The sequence below is a fragment of the Rhinolophus ferrumequinum genome, chromosome 21, assembly GCF_004115265.2.
Source record: "Rhinolophus ferrumequinum isolate MPI-CBG mRhiFer1 chromosome 21, mRhiFer1_v1.p, whole genome shotgun sequence".
Lineage (NCBI taxonomy): Eukaryota > Metazoa > Chordata > Mammalia > Chiroptera > Rhinolophidae > Rhinolophus > Rhinolophus ferrumequinum.
The window spans coordinates 47,692,416-47,712,886 of record NC_046304.1 but is presented as its reverse complement, the minus strand read 5'-3'; positions in this window follow the sequence as shown (position 1 = coordinate 47,712,886).

The window sequence follows — 20,471 nt, the reverse complement described above, 5'->3', positions numbered from 1 at the left end:
GACCCCAATATCCTGCTCTTTGTTTTCCTGGAAGTTATTGACTATTGTTAGCCATGAAGGCCAGGTTGGAATCCCTTAAAGAACTAAAAAGTTGATCAGTGGGTAGTGGGGGAACAAGGTCATGGACCAGTGGGGATGATGGTATTTCAAGATCAAGCCTCAGTTTCAGGTCTGGCTAAAGCCATATGTTGACTGTAATGGGGAATAGATTGCAAATAGACCTTAATAAAGAAGCCAACTGGATTCCGCTTGCCCTTTACTTAGAACAAGTAATAACGTAACAACTTAAATACTTCTCATTAGTTATCAAGTTATTATCACATGCTAAGTACTGTGCTAAGATGTTTCTGAACACCAACGAACACCATCATCATTTTTACTTCTGACATTTACTGAGTACTTATGATGTACCTACCATGCTCTGGTACTAAGCACTTTTGTCTTCAACGTCCTGTAGGGTAAATGCTAATATGTTTCTCAGTTTTGAGGTAAAGAAATTGAACCTTGGCTTGACTGACTTTTCCAGTGTACCGTAATTGGTGAAGGACAGAAGTGGACAACTAGAACAGAAATGTTTATTGAGATTCTGAGAAGGGCTAGAAATCAGTTGCGATAGGATTAAAAGAAAGGAACAGTCAAAGAGCGAAATTATGGAGAGGACCAAGACATTTGCCAACTTTTTGACCATGCCAGCATTACCCTACTGCCTCCTGTAGCAACTGTTGTCTCTTTTTATCTTTGGGTTGTGCAGCCAGAGGGAGCTGACCATTTGCATTGGCACCAGCTCAGGCATGTGTAGAAATGGGATTCCCAAATTTCCTACTAAATAGCAACTCTAGTGAGATGACCAAGTATGAGGTTGGTCAGGCAGTACCTTTATGGATCAGCTTGGTCAGAATAAGAAACCCACTCACGATTAAACTTGGAACTCCAAAGGGATTTTCGTCTTCCAAATGTCAGATGTGATAGAGGGTAGTTGGTGAGTCACTCCCTTTTTCAAGGAATAGAGGCATAATTCCCAGTGGAATAATGAGCTTCAGCCCACTGGCGCCCAAGGAGCTAACACAATGGGCAGATGTCCGAACTCTGCTGGCCATGTCCCAGATGCAAACAATAGAACCCTGGCCAACTTCTACAAAAGAGAATTTCTGAAGCCATGGTATTGCGTTGGGCAGCCAAAAATGCATTACGAGACCACAGTTATCCCCAATAGTCTCACTTCATAAAGAAGGAAAGGACTGGGGAGCGGAGTAACGTGAACTTCCATTCTCTGATGGAATTGGAGGAAAAGGGCTCAGAAATTTTGCCTCTTTGCCCTTTTGGATGATGGATTGCTTCAGTTTTATGAAAGGCTGGGGCGAAATCTCTTCAGGGTCGGGACCACATGAATATTAATTGGTCCTGAACAAGAAGAGGGAGGCCTTGCTCATTGCCAGTCTGCGACAGTCACCGTCATTGGTCTTTTCTAGACTCTTTGTTTTAAAGGAGATCTTTTTAGTGAGGGAAACTCAGAGAGTTAGACTTGGGAAGGAGATATTTTGTTAAGCTTTCTGCCGTCGTCGGTTATTTTCTTCCCTAAAAATTGCATCATGTGAAAGGACTGTAATGACATTGGATTATCTAGGCAGATCCTATTTCATATCCTCTAAAATGGATGCACATTACAAAACTTAAAATAAGCACATTTTATAGTCCCTAGAATTTTGTCTATTTGTGTGTTTATTTTATGTAGTACTTTCAGACAAGTATATATATGTTATCTTCCCTCAAGGTAAATAAAGCAGGTATTGTTTTTCCTGTTTTACAGGCAAGATCAGCAGTTAAATAACTTGCCAATGAGAGATCACAGTGAGTGAGTGGCAGAACTGGGTCTTATATCTGGGTCTCCTGATTCTAAGCCCTTTCTATTTTCTGCTCAGGTCCTGTTCAGTCCATATGGGCCACTCTTCGCTCTCTACCCCTCGTTCCATTAATAGGTTCAGCCCTGGCTCTGACATCTTCTCCATAAACAGGAGGAAAGTGGGACCTGGACAAACTTATATGTGTATAATTCACCTGAAGCCAAGAAACAACTTTTGCTTTCTTGGAAGTATTAACTTTGGGCACACACCATTTGTCCTGGAGGAGTGATTTATCTCTAATTTTAGGGGTAGGGGGAGAAGAAAGTATTTCCTAAAGCATGTTTAGAGGTGAATTTTCTCCAATGAATAGAACTCTGTCAATCACACAAAGACAATGAAAATAAGAACTACAGATGGATTTGCCTGTGTAGGATCAGAAACATGAAGGCATTAAAAATCACATTAAGTCACTTAAAGGACGTTTTCTCAGAGCCCTTGAAGGGAATCTATACACAGTTCCCTTGGGACACAATTCTGAAAGCTAAGACGACTTTTGCTAAATTAGAGGAAAATAAAACAGAACAACTCCCCTCAACTCCCAGAAGACTCCAGCCAAGCCTGAGTTCTAACCCCCTTAGATTTGGAATGGGTTCTAACCTTGGCAAAAAAGCTCTAGCCCATCCCTACTGGAAATCTCTCAAGAGAGTCCGTTCCAGCTTTCCAAAAACTTGCAGCCCAAATATGTTTGGCTCCACATCTGAACCTTTGTAATATTTGACATCCATTAGAAATTACCAAGTCAACTTCAGAAACCTAAAATCTAGCTGAACTCCAATGGGTGTATGAAGTCAAACTGATAAAATTGCCATCTAACTTAAGCAAACACTGAACCTGACTTGAAAACCCATGTGAAGGCTCACTCACATTTCTGGCAAGGGTTCAGACATCTTTGGGGATGTTTCTGAGGAGGAAGAGGAGGGAGGGCTCGTTTTTCCTCGTCTAATCCATTGGTTGCACCACACGGCTACTGTATTCCATGATCTCAGCGGACAGAGCTCCTGACCAGCATAACAATGGCCCCTGTGAAATCAGAGTGCTTTAAAAAACAAGGTGATAATTTTTCCTAATCTGAGTTAGCCCAGTAGAGCTATTTACAGAATAAGAAAATTACTACTTTGACTTCACCAAGAGATTGGCAGCTTTTTAGCTGGGAAGAACCACGATAAGTTTGCTCACCAGGACGGAAAAGCACTTACAGATCAGATAAGGTATTAATCCAATTTGGAACTCTCTAGAGAACAGAAAGGAAGTGGCCAATTAGAAGACTCTGGTTGGGTCTAACACCTGAGCAGACCCTCAAAGTGGCCGGTGGACTTTTGGTTTGTTTGGTTGCTTGCTTATTTCTGTCAAGGATGCTATAATGTAGAAAAGCTGCCTGTATATTTTGTCTCTTGTGAGCTTTGGGGGTTTGGTAACCTGGCAATTTGGGATTGTGTGAGCCTCATGGACATGCCTCCTAAGAGGTAACATATGCTATATCCATTTGAGGCAGTAGGAAGAGGCAAGGGCTTGGCCCAAACATTCTGCCCCTTAAACAGCTGTGTGACCTTGACGTAAATCACTTAATTCCTCTGAGCCTCACTTTCTTCAACAGTAAACAGTTATTCTAAGATATTTTTCAGAGGGTCATAAAAGTTGAATGAAGTAATATATATGCAATCACTTGGCATTGTATCTATCAAAAAATACATTCTAGAAAAGTTACTTAAATCTGTAAGGAAATGCAAAAGCCATCTCTCCTTCTACTCATTCACCCCTTCCACCTCTTCATAGTATTTCTAAGACAAGAAAACCTAAGCTGCTCTCTGGAACAGTATTTCGTGATGTTAGAAGTACTGGACCCCTAGCACCTAGTTACCTTCCACCTTCAAACCACAGCAAAGGAGGGGTTAAGACAGAGTATATGCTCATTATCGTTCCTCCCCCGTCCTCTCCCTCCCACTTATTTCACGAACTACCCTGCCTGCTTCCCTTAAATTCATTGTGATTATTTTTTTCTTTATTTTAAGACAAAGTGGCCAGTATATTTTACCATGTTTAGAATCAGTGATTAGAGTGTTTGATGGAATTGCAGTGGTGCGAGGCCTGAGCAGTAGTTTTTGACTCATCCTGTCTGATCCGCTGAGATACCGATACTTTCTACACAGCACACAAACCTTTCCTAATGACAGAATTCCCTCGCCCCCAACCCTGATGGCTCCCACCCTATAGAGAGGCTCCAGGGTCCTCTGTAGGTCCTGCTGTCAATAGAAGAACAACAGATTTGCTTTTACTTTACTCACTTTGCTGCCAGGGTACCTATAAAACATAAATGTAATAATCCAACTACCAATGAGTTGTTTTATTTTATTTATTTATTTATATTTTTTATTGATGAATTCTTTTAATTTGTGTTTTAAAACACAAGAAAAAATGGTTTCTTATAGTACACTACACACACACACACACACACACACACACACACACGGTTGTTAACATTAAATGCAGAGCCCAGAGTTATTGACAGCTTTTATGTGAGTACATCAGGGACCATCTCAGGAAAAGTAAATGTTTTTTGTTTCATCACTATGGCACCCGGTTTTGAAAGGCAGCTTTAGGTATGGTACCTGGGAGACTGGCAGGTAGGAGAGTGGAGCAGTTTTTGGAAGTTTTAGCATTTGGCATCTGACAGCCTCTCTTCACAACCTGGCTCCATCATATACTACTATGTTTCCCCGAAAATAAGACCTAGCCGGACCATCAGTTCTAATGTGTCTTTTGGAGCAAAAATTAATAAAAGACCGGTCTTATTTTACTAATAATATAATATAATATAATATAATATAATATAATATTGGGTCTTATATTAATGTTTGCTCCAAAAGATGCATTAGAGCTGATTGTCTGGCTAGGTCTTATTTTCGGGGAAACAGGGTAGTTGTGTGAAATTGGGCAGGCCACCTGTCACCTGTGAAAATGGGATTATGACACCTACTTCTCAGAGTTGTCCCAAAGATTAAATGAGATTATAATATGTAAAGTATTTGGTGTTACATGTCTTGTAGCTGTTGGGGTTGAGAAACACACGCAAGGATAAGTTGTGAGCAACACTTTCAGGACTGCAGTGGGTACTAGGTCGCAGGCATGATGTTCATGGGACATCAGTGCTCGGCTGTGATTTGTCTGTCCTGTGTCACCCTATGGAAACTGATGCATTGAAACCATCACGGAGTCATTGGCTTCCTGTGGCTGTAGCTTTCAGAGTTTTTAAAGTGAAGGAGCAGGTCGTCCACTCATCTGCTGGAGAGGCCCCACTGTGTGCAAGAGGAAGACTGAGGCTGCATCTAGGTGAAATCCTTTTCAATGAGCTAATCCTCAAGTAATGAATGACGCTTCCGGGCTCCTCCCTTTTCTCCCTTCATCCCATTCATTTATACAGAAGGTGCCAAAAAGATGTATACACATTTTAAGAAAGGAAAACTATATTAAAATTGTAATACTCAACATATACCAATAACAAAAGATGAATACAAGTCACGTTTGACTTCTGCAATGACAAGAGGTGCTCAAAGTGGTTACCATCAGTGTCCAGACACTTCTGATTACGGTGAACAACTGCTTGAGCAACATTGACCAAAGTTGTCTACATTTTTTTGGCATCCCCAGTATATGCAACAATATGTTTGAGAACCACTTATGAATAAGTCGTTTGTTGGGACTTTATATGTAACAGCAGTAAACTGTAGGCTGTCCCTGCCCTCACGGAGCCAACATTCTAGTGGAGAGGTGGAAACAGGAAGTAATGACGTATAGAACCAAATCCACATTATGTATATCGAGCTGGCAATAAGTACGAGGGTGAAATGTGACACTGGATCATAGGGTAGAAGCTGATGGGGTGTTGGGCTCGGGAAAATATTTCTGGTGAAGGAGTGTTTGAGCAGAGACCAGGGAGAGAGGAGAAGAAGCGGCATATGATCTGGGGGGAGTGCACTCAGCAGAGGGAATAGCCGGAGCGAAGACGTGCTGGAGACCAAGGACTTCAGGGGTTTACTCTGAGTTGGTCGTGAAGCCATCAGAAGATTGTGAGCAGATAAGGGACATGATGAAACGTACCTTTTTAGAATTATCTTTTGGAACCCATTTGGGACATGGCAGTAAACACTGAGTCCAAAACGAACAATCATGGGAAAGATTAGGACTCAGAAAATGAAGCATATTCTCATAATGGAAACTTCTGCTTTTTTTTTTGTCAAATAGCAATATTTAGTTTTTAAAGAAACAAGCAAATGAGATGCTAATATTTCTATCTAAAAGTGCAGCTTCTATCTTTTCCCTCATTCTTTCTCTTCCCTTCCCTTCCCTGTTCTCATTGGCTCATGAATTATTATTCTTCCTGCCAAGCAATTCAGTTGAATTGAAAATATTCATTTCTTTCAGTGATGTGTGTAAGAAAAATAAACCCATGTCCTCTTCAGTGTTCCACACTCATATTTGAGGTTGCCTGTGACTCAGTTTCCCCAACAGTCTTCTATGAGAACATCCAAGGAAAGCTTTAAAAGGAATGTGTTCTTCGTGATGGTCAGTTTGTCTTTTGCCATTTTGCCCTGCCCACCGTTCCTTTGCTTGGAAAAGAAAGAGCACCAATTTGAGAAGACAGTTGTCCTTCTCCTTCAGCAGGAGTGTAGATGAGACGGGGAGTGTTACCGCTAATACCTCTGGTCAATTTAGAGGTCATCATCCTACTAATAGGTGCTAATATTTACTGAAGACGAACTATTTGCCAAGCATTTTTCTAAGTGCGTTGCATGGCATGCATTGACTCTTTAAAGGCTTACTACTGTTGTCATCCAAAACACCCTCAGAGACAGACCACCGAATAATGTTTAACCAAATATCTGGGTACCTCTTAGCCCCGTCAAATTGACAGAAAAAATTAATCAATTAATCATCAACTTAATCTCTAGCTCCGTGCCTATGCGATTATATTTGACTATACTCCCTTTTAACACTGCCTCAACACACACACACACACACACACACACACACACGATGCAGTAATATAGTAGCAGCAAAACAACAACAAATATAAAATAAAAATAAGCAAATATTTTTCTGGAATAATAGTCTCCTGAATGAGAAAAGAGCTCCCTGGCAGGATTGCATCTAAACATAAGACTGTTGAAATTATTTCTCATAGATTAGCATTCACTTGCATAGCCTGCCCACACATAAGATAGAGACACAGGCATTTGAAAAATAAATGGGCAACGAAAATCGCACCAGAGATTGCATGTGCATTTTAATATGTCCCAAATGGGAATCAGTACCTTCCTAAGTTCCTGATTCATTGCATACCATGAAGTGACCCGGGAGCTTTTCAGCACTCCAAGTGACATCCAGCTTGCTTGCCTTGGCCTGGCCAAGGAAACCACAGCTCCCTGCCTCACTGCCTCGCTCAATGCACTCAGCAAAAAGACGAAAGGAGGCCAGGTGAGAGCAAACATCCTGGGCAGCACCACCTCCATTGACAGGGCCCTGGGACAATGAAGGGATAATGTGCCCCGCCTTCTGACACTGCTAACTACTCCACTGCTCCTTTCGGTTCCATTTCTCACCTTCCTGAAGTAGGAGAGAAATGAGGGGAAAATTCAAGTTTGGCAGGAACTCCACCTTGCAGAAGGAAAATCTTATTTCAATAAAGGTCCCACAGGAGGAGCCCTGGTTGCCTTTGCTTTGATAACTGATTAGCCTTTTCTTAACTTGCCCGTCCAAAACTGGCCAAGGAAGAGGGACTAGCAGTGCGTAGTTTGCAAGATGAGTGTGAGAGGGAAAACTACCATGAAATGAAAATCATTGCACAGACAGGAGAGAGTCAGACGTTCTGGACTGACAGAGCTTAATGGTTCTGAGCAGCTGCCTGTCAGAGCATAGTCAACCTAAAGTCCAGTGTAGACATCTGCGCCATTCTCTCCTGAGGTCTGTTGAATCCTAAAATGCTTTGGGTTTGGACTAGACTTGGAAATCTTTTCTCTTTTGTCCTTTTGGTTAACAACATGGTGGGGGCTGTAGAGATATTTGAAGCTAAGTTGAAAACAAAAGTCGCGCTTTCTGGTTATAAGAAGGGACTTATTTTAAAAACACACACACACAAAAACAAGGATAGGTCTATTTGACTATAAGGAGGGAATGAAGATGGAGTTAGGGAGTGGGGGGTAAACCTGAGCTGGATTCGTGATGGCAAGTTGGGTGTCTTTACAGAGAACTCTGCCCGGGGCTGAGAGTGGGCAAGGACGCAGGTGCGTGCGACTAACATGCCATCAAGTACCAGCTGAAAGGGACTGAGTCTATTGGTCGAGCAGTCCAGTGAGACTGGGAAATCCATTGTACAAAGTGCTGAGCTGTGCTGGGAACTTTTCCATGCAGCAGGAAACTCCCAGGAGCCATCAGCATCCACCTGTAGTGCTTGGTTCCATCCAGTCGCAAAATCCTCTCTTCCCACAGTACTCCTTATTAGGAGTTTTTCTTATTAGGAAACGCATTATGTGGCACAAGATTTCCTTAGATATTACAAGGCGTTGCCACAAAAGAAACTACCCCTGGGAAGAGTCTTGTTTTCTCCTTTTGGCGAAACTGGCTTTTTTAAGTACTAGGATGATACTTTGATATAAAGGTTAAAATATGGGTTCTTCTTGATCCCCTGAAGGACTAGAAGTTTACTGGAATAAGTGTGTGTGTGTGTGTGTGTGTGTGTGTGTGTGTGTGTGTGTGTGAGACATAGGAAGATCCACTTGGGATAAAAGTTACTGAGGAAGCACACAGAAGCAGTCCAAGTGAGGGTTGGCAGGAGAAGAGAAGAACCAACTTTGCAGTGTGAGTGATTTAAAAAGAAGTCAATTCAGAAAACCATCTGTACAAACTTACTTGAGCAATGAAAAGAAAGACAAGCAGCAAGCCTGTGTGTGTGTGTGTGTGTGTGTGTGTGTCTGTGTGTGTGTGTGTCTGTGTGTGTGTGTGTGTGTGTGTGTGGCGGAGCTGGGGTGGGGAGGGATCCTACGAATTAGGGGAAATGTGGCTGCCTGTCTGGGTTACTTTTGTTCTCCAGAGAGGAAGGCTGAGACTTCTAACAATAATCTGCATCCATGTCTATTGGGGGCGGTGAGAAAAACAAGACTGAAAGAAACAACATTGAAAGAAAAGTCCCGATGCCATTTTTCAAGACTTGGTGTTCCCAATTTTAGAATATCTGGGACTAGCAAAAAGCTGTGTCTCTTCCCTGGTTTTTATCCAGTGCCTCACATCTGTGATTCATTCCTTTAACTATTGCAAACTGAGGGTCTGGCTGGCAACTCTTTTTATTGTTTATGCCCAGTGATGGGTGTATTTGTCTCTAACCTTGCCAGCAGCATTATTTTAAATTTGCTTTGTCCCCTTCCAAAAGAGTTGCTGCTTCTTCTACATGGCATCATAGCAACAACAACAATGACAAGAAAATCAGCAGCAGTGACATCTGTTGCCATTTATTGAGCTTTAATTATGTGCCAGACACAGCATGAGGGGATTTAGAATATGGTCGTCTGCAAGCCAGGCTGTCTTCAGACTGGTAGATTCAAATCCTGATTCCAAAATTTACCAGTTTTGGAGCCATGGGCACTTTATTTAGACCTCAGTCTCTGTATCTGTAATATGGGTATATTAATTGTTCTTTCTGGTCTTAGGAGGGTGGAATGAAGAGATGCCAGGAAACATCTTTGCACTGTGCCAGGAACATGGGGTACACTTAATACCTGATAGCGATTATTAAGTTTTATTTAACCCTCACCACATTGCTAAAGGGTGGATACCATCCTCTGCATTTTACAGATTGTGAAGCAGAGAGAGAGGTTGAGTAGGTTAGCCAAGTTTACTTACGCATCTTGTCAGTAACAGAATTGGGGTTTGAATTTGGATCCGTGATATGGTGGCTCGACTCTGCCATATATCCTGTTCTCCTGTGATCTGGCTTTAGAAGGCAGCACACATCTCTTGGCAAATCAGCACTCCGGTAAGCACGTTATTTACTTACTCATATTAATTAGTTGCTGAAAAGCCAAGCACTGTCCATACATTATTTCTAATGATTTCACAGCAGTTCTCTAAAGTTGACGTTCTTCTCCCATTTGGGAATACATGAAGCAATAAACCTTTGGAAAGTATAAAATACTCTATAAATTGCAGGCTCCTGCCTCCGAGCCTTTGCACGTGCTGCCTGAAATGTCCGCGTGGCTCACAGCCTCGACCCCTTCCAATTGGTGCCGTCTTCCTTGCCGCTCCTGGTTAAACTGCAAACACCGTCCCTACCCTCGTCAGTTCCAAACCCCTTTGCTGCTTTACTGTATCTTTGTGTCCACTTACCCCTAAGCAACATTCTCTACATTGTGCTTATTTGTTCTCGGAGGGCCTGTCCTTCCCCACTAGAAAGCTCCAGAATCAAGGGAATTTTGACTCCTTTGTTCACGGCTGTAGTCATATCCCACACAAGAGGGCCAGACACGTCGAGGGTACATGAAATCTATGTCTTTAATTAGTGAATAAATGGAGGCTACCTCACATTTTCTAGCAGTCATAAATGCTAGGACCGGAGCTTTTAAATTGCTATACCAGCATTTTTTCTGTCATATAACCCTTGGGATTTGAAATTATTTGATAGTGGGTCTTCCCATAGTGCACTTCCTCACAATGCATTTTTTTTCCCCTGTGAAAAGCATGTCATTGAGGATGGGGGAGGGGCACAAATAAGCTAAACCATCATTTGAAGCAGAGCATTGAATATCTAACCCGCACAAATCAGGGTGTCTCCTGTGTAGCTTCCACACAGTGCCACATTCAAATAAACACCAGCTGAACCTGACAGTCATTGGAAAGACATTTTTGTCTCTGCTGATATCTATCAAAAATTGGTATATTTTTATTGCACTTACTACACATTCCAGAGTTTTCTAAAATACTCTGCTCTCACCTCGTGTAGATACTCTGCCCACCATCCAAATTCCCTCTTACATCTCTCCCCCAAAATGATCCCTAAAGCTCTTTTCTCCCCCTTCTGCCTCCCTCTGACCTTCCAGATGGAGTCTCTGCTTTTTACGAGTGATTCTTTTCTGTCCCCGGTGTGAATTAACCAGCTCCTCTGTGAATGACGTGGGCTCCTCTCAGTTATCTCCTCCTCCATTACCCAGATTCTCTACAACAAAGGGTCGAGACATGTGGGAGACCCAGAATTTGTAAGAGGGCTCAAGGGAGTAATAGTGATACTTACTCGAATTAACTCATTGTTTCTTCTGTCACATACACCGAAGGCGATTATGTTTCCTTGAGCACTTCCTCTTCTTTCACTTAGAAGAATGCAGTAATTTCTTAGGTCTCACCATGACTTGAGCCCACCAGCTTGGTGATAACCCTGGTAATGACTGAAATGCTTTGCGGACATACGCCCCCAAAAGACAGGGAGGGCAGGTGGGAAGACGTTTGGAAAGTAGGAAGATAGAGAAAAGATTATATGTTTGTTTTATAACATTCTCCCGTCCTAGAAAACTTGAAATGGTTTATGTGAGCTCAGACTAACCTAAACATTTTAACCTGTCAATCATAGCATGTTTGTTGACCTAAGATGGACAGATAGTAAGATAATTATTAGAGGGAAAAGATCTACTCTCATCTCTGTTATCCTGGCATTAATTTCAGGGTATTTGTTTTCCAACCTGGCTAAATAACACTGAGAAAATAAATGCACTCTCATCATTTTAGCTCTTTAAAGGGCATACTTGTGTTTAATGTTCTTTAATTTGTTTATGGCAGGGAATCATGACTCCTCTTAACTCCTTAGACAGCCTCTTTCCCTGTCCCATCTCACTGTTTGGCTTTTCTGTCTATGTTTTCTATTTAGCAGTCCTTAGCTCTGAAGTTGTCTGTGTGTGGCTATTGCTTTTTGGAAGAAAAGGAGAGGGCAGCAATGAATAAGTCAGAAGCACAAGCTCTGAATATGTCTTGATTCCTAGGATCTGGGATGGATGAGACCCCTGTATCAAGAAGTTCCCCGATGATACCTGTCAGGTCAGGGGCGCCATGTTGGTGTTCCTAAGGAAGATTCCAGAAGCACCTCCTCTGGTTTACCCCAAAGAGGCCCACACCTGCCCATTTTTCTCCTCAGAGATCCGGGGGCCCTCCTACTGTGTTTCCCCGAAATTAAGACCTAGCCGGACAATCAGCTCTAATGCTTCTTTTGGAGCAAAAATTAATATAAGTCTCGGTATTATATTATATTATACCCGGTATTATATCATATCATATCATATCATATCATATCATATCATATCATATCATATCATTATCATATCATACCTGGTCTTATAGTAAAATAACACCAGGTCTGATATTCATTTTTGCTCCAATAGATGCATTAGAGCTGTTGTCCAGCTAGGTCTTATTTTGGGGGAAACATGGTACATCCTACTCCTGGCACTTTCCTCTCTGAGTCAGTCTTGTTTACTCTTATAGTCGGGGCACTTATGATCTTACGTACTAAGATAGTAGGTTCTAGAAGAGCCAGAAGAAAATGTCACTTCAGGGAAGAAGGGAAAGGCGCCTCGAAGGATGATGCTAGGCTCTGTCTGAGCCGATGTGGCGCTTTGTCTTGTCCGTTCTTAAGCCACACTGTGACCAAGTCGTCACACAGACAGGACTTGGCAACCCTCAGTGAAGGATGCGAGTGGAGGGAGGGGTGGCACACACTCGACTGTGAATTAGAACTGTCTGATCCTACTTCCAGATCTGCCTCCCTCTGACCACGTGACCTTGAATGCATCATTCCATCTTTCTCTACGTTGAAGCAGTTGGACCACAGGAGCCACTGATTTCATTTATGACTCACTCTACAAAATGTGAATTATAGATCTTTTCCCTTGTTCTACCAGGCAGGGCATTCTTTCCTGGGAGAACACTGTACACACAGGGGGAGAAAGCTGAATGTAACAGTGGTTTCAGGTTTTATTCTAATAGATTGACTCTTACTGAAGTCGTACGAGGGGGCCTAATGCAGCACTGCCCCATAAGGGGCTTTCCGGGGAAGTGCTTCGGCCTGGGAATTCAGAGAAGAAATCTGGACTCAGTCCCAAATCCTTCACTATTAGCTGTGTGATGAAGAGCTACTAGCACTTAAATCTCGGTGTGCATCTGTTTCCTCAGCCATATATTTCAGAAAAATATTTTGGAGATTAAGTTTGTAATATAAAGAACTTGCAACGGAGCCTAGTTTATAATAAGCACTTGACAAATATTAGTTGTTATTTTCTAATTTCTGAGTCTTAACAAAGACTAACAAACGGACAAAAGAAGGAGCAGTAGGAGGGTGTGCATACATTTTTGGCCCATTTGATTCATAATGAGTCCTTCCGATGTGTCCTGTGTCTTCTGCAGGCCATCAAAGATGCGGAAAATAGCATTACATGGCTTCCAGCTTTGCAGAACCACGTAGGCAGGGAGGTAACAGCAGACAGCGAGAGTGACACGGCGATGAAGGTGATAGCAGAGAGCTGCCTAACGTGCCAGAGTATAAGTGGTGTCTGGTTAGACCTGTCAGCCGCAAAACCCACACCTAACACCAGCCAGAGGCACAGTGCACAGGTGGGATGTTTTAACCACTTGATCAGTTATATGGAAGGTTGGTGAGATCAGGACTTTTCTGTGGGGCTTGGGGAAAGTGTGTGATGTAGCAACCTGGCATGAACTATTAAGGTTCCACCACTTTTAATTCTTTCTGTAAGTCTGGGGTTCTTAGAGTGCACACTGATACAACTTGTTGTGGCTTTGGAAAAACAAACAAACAAAAAAAACAGGCTTTATTCTCAACTCTGGAGATTCTCATTTGGTAAGTCTTGGGGTGAGACCCAGACATGTATACTTTTGAAAAAGCTCTGCTGGTACTTGTATGTTCCTTGGGTAAGGATCAATTTTTCAAGGGGAAACCTTTCTGAAACATGGGACTGTGGGGACGGAGTCCCAGAGAGCAGTTTCCAGGCTCTCGGCCTCACATGCAAAGGTGCTGGCTCGGTTGTCGGATGGCCATCCGCTGTGGCTGGATGGCCATCAGCTGTTACTGGTTAGACATTAGCCACTAATATAACTGCTGTGGCTATGCTAGGGGATTTGGTTGGTTGGCAGAGAAGCGGAGTGGATTGCAGCTAGCAAGTGGGGTGGGTTGATTGGCGGAGAAGTGGACGGCAGATTGCGGATCGTGTGGCTCCTGCTTCCTGTGTCTCCAACCCAGCTGCCAGCGAGAATATAGTGGTATGACTCCCCTATCTATGGCTCCGTGGGTGTTCCTTTTTGGCTTCGCCATACTCTGTGTCCCCCCGCCGAGAGTGGGAGCGGGACCAGAAACCTCGCATAACAGGGACCCTTTGCTGAGCGTGTGATACGTGTTTACTGTGAGTGTGTACCCACATTTCCTTTGCTGAGAGACTGGCCCACCACTAACTCCTTCTAAAGTGGCAACCCCTGGACAGACAGGTTTTATTACATTCCACCTTACATCCCTGGTGGAAAGAAATGAGGCGGAGTTGAGAGCACCTGTGACCAATATCAACCCAGTTTTCACATCTCCTAATTCATGATGTGATGGGTTTGTAATGCATCAGCTCGGCTGGGCTGACTACATTTCCCAGAATTCCCTTTCTTTTAGGGTATCCAGGTGAAACAAATAAAAAAAAATGCAGGGCACTCAGTAAAATTTGAATTTTATACAAACAATAAATACTTTTTCTAGTATAAGTATGTCCCATGCAATATTTGAGACATACTTACACTAAAATATTTTTTATTATTTATCTGAAATTTGAATTTCACTGGGTGTCCTGTAATTTATCTGGCAACTCTATTTTCTTGTATGTCACTGGCTTGGGTGGACCCCAAGAGATATTCTTGGAGGATTAGGAGGGTAGAAAAGAGGCAGCAGCCGTAACTCACATATGTTGTTGGTGATCGGCTGACTTGTCTCACGGGTGTGAAGTGGCTGAGGGACCTGAAACTGCTCTGCCTTCCCCTGGACCCTCTCCAACTTCCCCATCTTCTAGACCAGGATTCTGTTTGTAGCTGTGTAATGAAGGGCCCTGACTTCTCCAGGATAATCTCAGCACCAAGGTCAGAGGCCACAAAAGCTGATGCGGGTGACAGCCCATCCTCATGAGATTCATGTGTATACCTGTGAGTTCTTACCTGATCTTGACCTCTCCTGATTCACACCCATGGTCCTATCCTGACTACCTGCCCAGCTTCAAGCTCCAGCAGCAGACCTAGAGACAACAGACATGCAGAAACTGTTAATCAGCTCTGACAAGTAGGTGAAGCCAGTTGCCTGTTAGCAAATCCACAGTTCTCATCAGGACTTTAGAAAGAAGTGCACGTCAAGGGTTTTGCTAAGTGTCCTCGGCCAGTGCTTACTTCTGGTCTATATAACCAAGCTTGGTGGCCAGGAGTGAGTCATTTTCATTAGCAGTCCTCATACTAAAATGCCCAAGTGAGGATTGCTACCCTGAGGCATCATGGATCTGTGACGGTGTGGACATTTTGCTTACGGAAAAGGGAGCAAGAGCAGACAGCATGGCAGAGCTCTCCCTTCTGTTGTGGAATCATGTGCATTTGCAAGCCAACTTTGTCAAATCTGTCTTCCCTTGTAATTTTCTTCAGATACATAAGGAGGTCATTCTCGTATTTACTGTGTTTACCAAAGGAATCCTAAAGGTGGGAAAATAAGGAACTGGGAAACAAATACACAAGCTTCCACTTCCCTTGCTTGGTTATAGAGGTTAATGGCTAATCCTCAAGGTGATTTCTTTATTTAAAACAGCAACATGTGGTCCCCGTATCATTTCAGATCACATCACCCACATGGGGTACTGAATCCTGGGTGTTTTGTGTATATACCTAATGACACTTACATGTTTGGGTGCAAAGTTTGTGAGTGGTGTTGAGAGAAACGAATACTTTAACACTACAGGCATAGATCCAACTCTAAAAGAAGACTCAGCTTTTAAATACGTGTACTCTATGGCTGCTGAGCTCTCTACAAGATAGCCACTAATATGCTGCTTCTAATGCTAGATCTCCAATCCTTTCCTTCCACTTGAAAGTGATGATATGTCTTAACCATTAACCCTTTATCTTCTCTAATTGCCAACATTTGCAGTAGTCTTCTTTCACATCATATTTTAAGTGTCTCCTAAAGTCTGGGCCAAGTCCACATAATCACTCCAGAAAAAGAAAAGATATACAAAGTGAGGAAAATGAAACCCACAGAGCAACCTTAAATTCCAAAGAAATCAAAAAGTATTCCTTTTCCATCTGAATAGCTATAAACCCCAGGAGCTGCAGTTATCCTGCAGACCTGTACGTCATTTGCTGGACCACAATATTTTTCTTTCTTACTGAACTCTCTTTCTTAAAGAAAAAATTTTTCTCTTGATGAAGACATGAGTTATTCATCCAAAGTCTTTCCAGAAAAACACTTTATTTTTAGGAATTAGGGAAAATCTTAAGTGATTCCACCATAACATACTTTTTTTTGGGGGGGGTGGTGGGGGTCTTTCTCCCTCTCCTCACAGAGATGGTGTTAACTTACATTGAACTTGACTGAAATTGGGAAATCACGCCAGCCTTAACAGGGGCAGATGATGGCTGTCCTGTGGAAAGAAAGATGAGCCATGAAGTGAGCTTGCAAGTTTTCAGCTTTCCTTGTTCAGATATCCCCTCATTGGTTTAGCCTCACTTTTAGCATTCTTTTTTTATTGTATTCTTAGAACCTCAACCTTTGGTTTGGAGAGAATCTTTTAGTTTAAATTCCCGGAGTCATGTAGCACAAATATATCTTCTTGGCAAGACTGGATCTCTCAACCTCGATTATATCACCATTTATATATTTTAATAAGAGGTTTTTAAAAAGCCAATGTAGGCAAGTAAAGGCATTGCATTGTTTTGCCTTTGCTTATGCAAAAAGGAAAGTCCTTCTGAAAGGTGAATCCGATTGCTTTCATTCGACAGGGCATTGTGCAATCTGCAGAGTTGCATTTTCCCCCATCTGATTGGCTGTCAACAGTGCAAAAGGGAGAAGCACACCCTGAAATGGACACCAATAAGTTATGAGTAAAGGAATTGTAATAAACTACTAGAAACTATACCTTTGAAGTCAGGCAGAGATAATTGCAAGTTTCAACTGAATTGGTTTGCCGGGGGTCAGCATTCATGCATCTTTGTAGTTTCACTTTGACACTTGGTAGCACCTGTGGTCAGAGCCTTCGTGCGGTAAGGGGCTGAGAAAATGAAGGTGAGAAGAGGTCCTGATAAACCAAAACTTGACCTCAGTCTTTGTGGAAAGGAAACCCAAAAGAGTGGGAGTAAAGGAGGAGAGGGAACTGGGGAGAAAGACCAGACTTCCTGTCAGCCTTCCTCTTTGTGTCTCTTCACTGCCAGCATCCTTCACTACCCACAGGCATGTGTACCCCTTTCTCTTCTTTCCTGTGTGAGGAATGGTGAATATCTTGTGTAGAGGTGCCTGGTCCCATTTGTCATGCAGGGTGTCATGCAGGGTCTCTGGTCCTACTCCCCACATAAGAACACAGGACATGGTGAGGCCAAAAAGGAACACCCACGGAGCTGTAGATAGGGGAGTCATACCACTATAATCTCACTGGTGGCTGGGTTGGAGACACAGAAAGCAGGAGCGCAACCCGCCGTCCACTTCTCTGCCAACCAACGTCACTTGCTAGATGAAATCCGCACTTGCTAGCTCAGCCACCATCTTCTTGCTAGCCCCCATTTCCTGCTAGCATAGCCACGGCAGTTATATTCGTGGCCAATGGCTCACTGGTTACAGCTGACGGCCAACTAGCCACAGCTGATGGCCATCCAATCACAGTCCATGGCCATTTACTACCTGAGCCAGCACCTTTCCACGTGAGGCCGAGAGCCTGGAAACTGCACTCCTAGCTCTGTCCCCACACCATTGTTGCCCAACTCCTCACTGGAATGGGCTGTCTGCAAGTTTAGTTTTGACACTGGCTTGAAATACATCGTCCGAGTCAGTCTGGGTCAGCTCTGACTCCAGGGGGTGCCCTTTGGCCCTAAGGACTCATCGCACAAAGAAGGATGCCAGGTATGATGCCAAGTTGTGCTTCTTGGCTTCTTCCAATGAAAATTGATTATGTGAATTCTCATAGAAAGAATCCAGTGTATTCAAGGTTTGCATACATATTATCACATTCAACAGATGACATATTTGTTTTTTAATAAATATGTCAATATAATCTCAATCTATTGTTCAAGAAATATTTACTTACCCTTGCCCTGTGTTAGGGTTTAAATGGAAGCTTTGGGGTTCTTACAGTGGTATTAGCATGGCATTTCAGCAAAGGTCAAAGGTATCCCAGAACTCCATCCTAACCCACAGCCTCCAGTCACCACGAGTTTTCTAGTAGGTGGATGGACATGAAGGACACTAGCAGCTGGAAAAGTACCACCTCTTCATTGGCCCAGCTCACGTCTGAACTCTGGCTCCTGATACTTTGCTTCACTGAATGGGATCTGAGGGGTAGTTTCCATCTTGCTAAGCTTAAACGTGAATCCGTTCTCCACAGAAAGCATGATGGGACTGAAGGGAGAACATAAGCTGGATGGGCCAGTCCCAAGTGGACAGATGGGAGAGACAAGCAGCACTTCTGTATTATCTGTCCAAGAGAAAGAGGAGAGCCTTCAGAGAGAGAATTATATCAATGTGTGTGACCATTTACACAATGGTGACGAGATAGCTAGAAGTTTGGGTTCAGTTAATCTCTTGGAATCTAAGTCATAGTAAATTTTCTTCTCTGAGAGGGAAAAGGGTGAGAGTAAAATCTTGGAAGTCTCATTCCCCGGAGGTCTACACAACACGGTTCCTCAGAGAATTTGCCTGCTGTGATCTTCAACCAATCTTCTTGTCTATTTAGTCAATGTGTATTTCTTCATCACATACAACATGATGCCCGGTGGAAAATTTTTAAAAATGTAGACAATGACAGCTACCCACAGGGTGTTGATGGTTTATCACAAGAGATAAAACATGATAGATAAGAAATAAGTAAAATTTCTTAGAATTTTCACAAATGTACTTTGATTCTGGAAAGTCGGTCTTAATTTGTCTCACCCTTTCAAACTCCCTAGCAGCTGTGCTTTATCCTTTAAGATTTTCTGTATTATAATTTAGCCTAAAGGTTCTCAATTGAGGACAATTTTGCCCCCCTCATTGGACATTTAAAAATGTCTGTGACATTTTTTTGGTTGTGACAACTGTGTATGTTTGTGGGGGAAAAGGGGGCATTGCAACTAGCATCCAGTGGGTCCAGCCCAGCAATGCTGCTCAATATTCCACAATGCACAGGACAGCCGCCACAACAAAGAATTACTTGGCTCAAAATACCAATTTTATTGAGGTTATAACCTCTGATGTTCAGCCTGTTAAATAATCTGTCCACTGTATGGCCTCTTTGGACAAGTTCCTTATAGGTTTCTCTCTGAATATTCTCTTTATTTAAACTCCTTATGAGTTACTTGGGCATTATGGGAATAAATTTTTATGGACATGTAAATATACGTGTGTATATGTATGTACACACATTTGACTTTAATTTATCTAGGTCAGTGCTGTGAGATGGATTTATTTTTCTTTCTAGAAGCGTATACCAAATTTATACTTGGGGAAAGGGGAGTAGGGACAGATCACTTGCTTCAAGGACAAACTTGAGAATTAACTAGACAATGACAGCCTGTGTTTTTCTCTAGTCAGATGGCACATCTTCTCTTGATTGTCTTCTAGTAACGATAAAACCCTAATTTTTGTTGTTTTTGTTGTTTTAATGAGGACTCATTTGAAAAACATTACTCATTCTCTGGCAGGTTAAACTTAAATGTTGTCCTATCACCTCGCCCTTCAGTGAACAGTTAGCAGAGACAAACCTGCCAATAGCCATGAAATAGTTCCTGACAAGTCGAGGTTTCCATTTCCGCATTTAAGAATTAAATTAGCTGTCTGTCCCATGAAGTAGAAATATGCATGGAATCTCCAGTTCTTTCGACATTTTTATTTGCTTTTTCTCATTTTCTTAAGCTTCATTTTAAAAATGTATTCCTGTGAATATTGTTTTTAAAAGCATGACATTTTATATAAAATCCAAACAAAAAAAGAAGTCAAAACAGACAAAAACTGATTTCCACAAATCCAGCATTACTACTCACATACGTTCCTGACAACTCTATTTATATACCAAACATAAGTGGATGGATAATACATAAAAAGGGTTGGATGGTTGGATAATATATAGATACAAAGAAATAAGAAGTATTACTATATAGAAGTCATTTTCATGAATTACATTTTATTTTTCTTAGCTTTTAATAGTAGAGAAACTGAAAAAAAGGTGAATGCATTTCTAAGCTACAGATAAATGTTTCATAAACACCAGTGAGATGAGTCCTTAGAATATTCCTCTAAAGCAGAAGATTTCAACCTTGACTGCACCCTGGGATCAGCTG